We start from the raw sequence: 5,620 nt of genomic DNA on the forward strand, positions 1-5,620 counted from the left end.
AGAGAGAGAGAGAGAGAGAGAGAGAGAGAGAGAGAGAGAGAGAGAGACCCTCTGTATGTTAATAGCCAAGTCTTTGGACCTCAAAATACCAAATATCAACTCAAGGAGAAAAAAAATGTTAACAGTTGCCAATACAGTCTAGGCTCCCTTAATTTCATGCACTGTGACTTCAACCATTTCTCCACTTCTCATTTTATTTCCATAAAAGTAGCTTCATTTAAAAACAGGGAAACTGCATTTCATGCTCTTCAGTTTCATTAGAATTCGACAAAAGGCACCCACCCAAAAGGTTCCTCTCCTAATTAAAATAGCTACGGCCTATGAAAATATTTAAATGATGAGTCGGAAAGGAATCTGACACTGTATATTTTCTAGAGTTTTATTATTATCATGGCATAAAAAGAAAGGTACTGGAAATTAAGATCTGAAATCACAGGCTGAAATGTATAATGGAAAGCATAGAGGGAAAGCTCTTTATCTTCATAAGGTCCTTTGTAGATGTTTGGGAAAAGCAAGTAACAAGGTTCTCTGGCTTTGAGTCTTCATTAAGAGTAGCACATTGCAGTTCCTCCCAGAAAAGGCTCCTTTACAGGATATTAACCAAGGTAAAGCATTGTCAGAGGCCCATTTGTTATAAATAAATTCCAGAAAATTTGACTGCTGAGGGAGTCTTCTTCATAATTCAACAGGCGTTCTAGCCCATGTTGGCTAATGGGCACTTGAGATAAAGTGTTACCAAGAATAAAGGTTGGTAAAATTTAATATGTTATTCCTTCCCTCCAGGACCTATAAATATGCCTGCTTGATGGACAGCTCTTACAAAGTAGCAGAAGATTGATAGACTTCTCAGAGACTAATACAGGAAAAGACTTTATTCTAGTGGGGTTTTTAGCCCCACTTTGAAGACATGCTAAGATTAGTATCTAAAATAAAGGCAATCTTTTGTGATTCACAAGCAGGTTTTTTTTATGATTTCCATTTCCTTTGAATTCAAATCATCAGGCACTTGGCCAGATTCAGTAAATTAATAGACAGAATGATATAGGGGACAGAGTGCCAGACCTTCAGTCAGGAAGATGTTGGTTTGAATCTTGCCTGAGGTACTCACTAGTTGTGTGTTCCTTAACAAGTCTCCTAACATTTCTGTGCCCGTTTTTATTCCTCTATAAGATGGGGATAATAATAGCACCTGCCTCCCAGAGTTGTTGCAAGGCTCCAGATTGCTCTTTAAATGTTACTACATAAGCAATATGTCCTATGGATATAGGTTTAAAATCCTTCTTTAGCTGACTGAAGTTTTGTAATAATAAACTTGTTACCTTATTCAAAATTTGTTTCTACTGCCTTAGATTGATCTTCTAAGAAACTGTGGGTTTTTTGGGGGGAGGATAGGGGAGAAATAAAAAAGAAACTGCTTTTCAGTCCTCATCCTAGTAAACTCAAGAACTATTTTTATCCGATTCAATGGTGATAATTTTATTTTCTGGACTCTAGATAATCCAAACCTATTTAATTCTAAATATGATATTAAGGATGTGCAATAAGATCACACAGCATAGGACTGTGAATCAAGAGCTAGAATAGACCTTAGAAGTCAGGTGGTATCACGCTCCCATTTTATAGATGAGGAAACAGAGGCTCATAGAAGAGAAGTGTCTTATCCATAGGCACACAGCTAGTAAGTGGCAAAACTAGCGTCTGAACTCAGGTTCTTGGACTTCAAATTCAGCACATGTTCTACTGCATCATTCTGCCTACCATCAAAAGAATATCATTACAATCTTGTCATTCCATTAATCATACTAAAGGGATCCTTGGCATCAACACTATCATGTAAATTTCAGGCCAAGTGAAGATCTCCAAAGTGACAGGAGTACATAATTTCCAATATCATGAGTTTCAAGGCTTACTTATACCCAAAAGAGTTATTCAAGTGGAAGGTCCAAGTTCACCACTAAAGTGTTTGGTTTTTAATGTCTAGGACCTATTGCTGCTTACTATTAGTTCCATGACCTTGAGCAATTCACTTTCCCTCTCTGGACTTCAGATTTCTCAAATGAGAAGGAGGGTGCTCATTAGAGTAGATTATCCTGAAGGTCCCTTCCAGCTCTAGAACCTAGAATCCTGTCCTTATCAAAAATAAGATCAGATAAATTAGAACACCAGAATTCCAACCATACATGAAAATAACTTCAGATTTTAACATTGATCATTTTTTTCTCTTCTTTTTTTTCCTTTAAGAAATTTTTTTGTTATAAGAGGTGGAGGGGAAGAGATGTAAAGGGAACATCTAAGTGATATAAAAACTAAAGTATCTATGAAATCTATTTTTAAAACTACATATTAAAGGTAGTATGTTATAGTGGCTAGAATGTTGCACTTTAGAACCAGATTAATAGCTGGGCTGTTGTAAAATATTAGTTGAGTGACCATGGGCAAGACCATAGGACTATGACTTTATATCCCTGAACTTTGGTTTCCTCATTTGTAAAATAAAGATCATAATACCTATAGTGCCTACCTCATAGATCGATTGGCTTCCTTACTGTTCCTCACACAAAATACTTCATCTCCTGACTCCACACATTTTCACTAGCTATCCTCCATGTTTGGAATTCTCTCCCTCTTTATCTCTATCTCCTCACTTCCCTGGATTCCTCAAGTCCCAGATAAAATCCCACCTTCTACTAGAAGGCTTTCCCAATTCCCCTTAATGCCTTACCTTTGTTGATTACCTCTAATTCATGCTGTATGTATCTTATTTATAAGTAGTTGTTTGCATGTTGTCTCCCTCAGGCAGCGACTGTCTTTTGCCCTCCTTTGTATCCCCAGCTTTTAGCACAATGTCTGGTCCATAATTCGCACTTACAAATAATGCTTGTTAGATTGACTATAAAAGAGGGGGACAGAAGCAATTATGTATGTGTGCTAAAAGCACAGCTTTAGACATTGTGACAGAGCCACTGAATGTTGAATGGGGCCAACACTAGCAGAGTGGTACTGCTATTGTGCAACAGGCAAATGTTGGACAGCTCCTTTTTACCAGTGGAATCATGTAATCATTGATCTGAAAGAGACTTTACAGAATATCTAGTCCATCCTCCTTATTCTAAAGATGAAGAACCAGAAGTCCAGAAATGAGAGGTGACTTACCCAAAGTCAGCCACGATTGCCATCAGATTATCATTACAGAGCCCAGATGTGAACCTAGGTCCATCCAGTAATAATAGATTCGGTGCTCTTTCTTCATCTGCCAAACGATATGCTAACACTTGCACTACCTACTTCATTAAGCTTCTGGAAAGAAAGTACTTCATGAAACTTAAACTGCTATAGCAATTATTCTGATGCTCAGATACAAAAGAAGCTTTTATGTATTTACAGTCTTCCATCTCATAAAATTCCTTTGTAGCTTCCTTCAAAGTATAGCTAAAGTCCACTTTCAACAAAAAGGCCTTTCCTAATCCTGTCACTTTTTAATACTTTCTCCCTCATAAAATTGCTTTGTATCCCTTTGTTGATACTTTCTATCTATTTACTTCTTACATGTTGTATTCTTATCCAATAGAATGGAAGCTCCTTGAGGGCAATGGCTGTTTTAATTTTTGCCTTTGTATCCCTACCATTACCTTGTTAAATAAATATCTGTTGATTCAATTACATTATAAAGCTGAATTTTTTGTCTTGAAAACAATTATTTATAAATAGGCAAAACCTTTATTTCTTTAACCTCTGTGACATGATAAAGTAATAGGGGGAAAAAGTGTTTTCCCTTTCTCCATTCACCAAGTACAATTTCTTTGGAAAATTTAGTTGTTTTGATTATAAGTTAAATTTATTATTCTTCTTTTCCACAGAAAATTTGAAGATATTATTTCCTTGGTCTACCTTTGGCTGATCTTGGAGATTTTCCACCTCAGAATGACCCCATTCTGCACCACTTGGTTAATCCTGTGATTGGAGCCATAAATAAGTTATGACAGAGCCCAGCAGGCATCCAACAGAATCTTAGGGTCTTGGTGTTGCAAGAGTTGGAAAGGAACTGGCAGGATAGCTTAACTGCCTTTGCACAAGGGTATGAATTCTCCTTCTGGCAGAAGTTGGACAAGGTTCTTCTCATATTCCACAGAAATGTAATAGGTTTAGTAGGTGAAATCAGGGATAAGAGAAGGAGGATCACATCACAGACAATAATGACATCTCTCACTTCAGGGCCATCACTTGCTATGTTTCCTGGTGCCCACACAGCTTGCTCACTAATGTGTAAGTACGGAGAAGAGGGGAGTTCAATCAATAGAGGGACAGGTCCCACATCCACAATTGCCTTCATCTATTCAGATGTTCCTGAAGCAATGTTTGTCAGGGCCCAAGCTACCTCAAACTTCAAGTTAGAGCTACAAGACAAGCTTATAAACATCACCAGCTTGGAAATGAGTCCTGCTTCAACAAACATTTTGGGTGGTTTCCTTTTTCAAGATAACATCTTCCTGACTGTCTAGGTGCCCTTGAAACAGAGCTCTGGATCATTTCTTTCACAGCCTTGATTATTTCCTCCATTGTAAAAATTAACCTCATTAGTGTGTTTCTCAGAAAAACAATTGAAGGGTATTAAACATGTTCCTTTTTTAAAGATCTGTTCCTCTTTCTTTGCTTTCTGAAGTTCCACAGTGACCACTATATGCTGTTGTCTCATCAGATCTATATTTTTGCCTCTATACTTAAATTTTTCCATCCTCTTATTTTGGATTCCTGAGGTAGACATGTTGACTGTAGAAGGCTAGACATTCCCAAATTGTCCATAAACATGCATTTAGATACATGCTACTTAAATGTTGATTCAAACTCTTTCAGCATCTACCTCTTTCCATAATGCAACCGAAATTGTGAATTGAGATGACAAATAACCTTTCCAACAGAAAAAAAAAGGATATTTAATGATACAACCTTGCATAATCCACATTCTAAGCCACTAAGTTTTCTCTGCCATTGGCATCAAACAAAAAACTTTCATGTATACTAAAAAGCCACTTGAAAATACATTTTGGCATTGCATTTCAAGTTATATACAGCCTCAAGACAAAGATAGATTCCAAGCAACTCAGAATTGGGAACACAACCTAAGCTTTATTTGTCTCTGTGTCCCTGGAAAAAGATGGAAATGGACTGAAATCAGGCAAAACAGATGGCTGAGTGGGCCTTGTGAATCTCATCTATCCCTGAGAAGTTAAGAAGTCATTACAGAATCTTTAAAGTACAGAAATCTGTTTTGTTGTTCTTTAAAAATATTTCCAACTCTTTGTTCTACCTGAAATTATGCAGCCTCAAATATTCTCCCATAAGATCATAGAATTGCTGTCATGTGGAAGTCAGTTTCGCTTTGTTCTGCAAAGTTCCAAAAGGGCAGAACCAGAAGTAATAGGTAAAAGTTGCAGAGGGGCAGGTTTTGATTTGAAGACAACTTTCTAACAATGAAAACTGCCCCCAACTGGAATGGACAGCCTCAGAAGAAGGTTGGGTCATTCTTTGTTGGCAGTTCTGAAGAGGGTACTTTTTATGATTTATAATGATGGCATGTCTTGAGAATATCATAATTTATCAGACTGAAAGGAATTTTCTTGTT

The 5,620-nt window shown here is 37.1% G+C and overlaps 1 pseudogene; it reads right to left on the reverse strand.

Annotated features, from left to right (window-relative positions):
* Window positions 1-3,884: 3,884 nt before the first annotated feature.
* LOC114039714 lies at window positions 3,885-4,762 on the reverse strand (annotated as a pseudogene).
* Between the last annotated feature and the right edge of the window lie 858 nt (window positions 4,763-5,620).

This window comes from Vombatus ursinus, unplaced genomic scaffold, assembly GCF_900497805.2.
Source record: "Vombatus ursinus unplaced genomic scaffold, bare-nosed wombat genome assembly UNPS02012179.1, whole genome shotgun sequence".
In the NCBI taxonomy this organism is placed as follows: Eukaryota; Metazoa; Chordata; class Mammalia; order Diprotodontia; family Vombatidae; genus Vombatus; species Vombatus ursinus.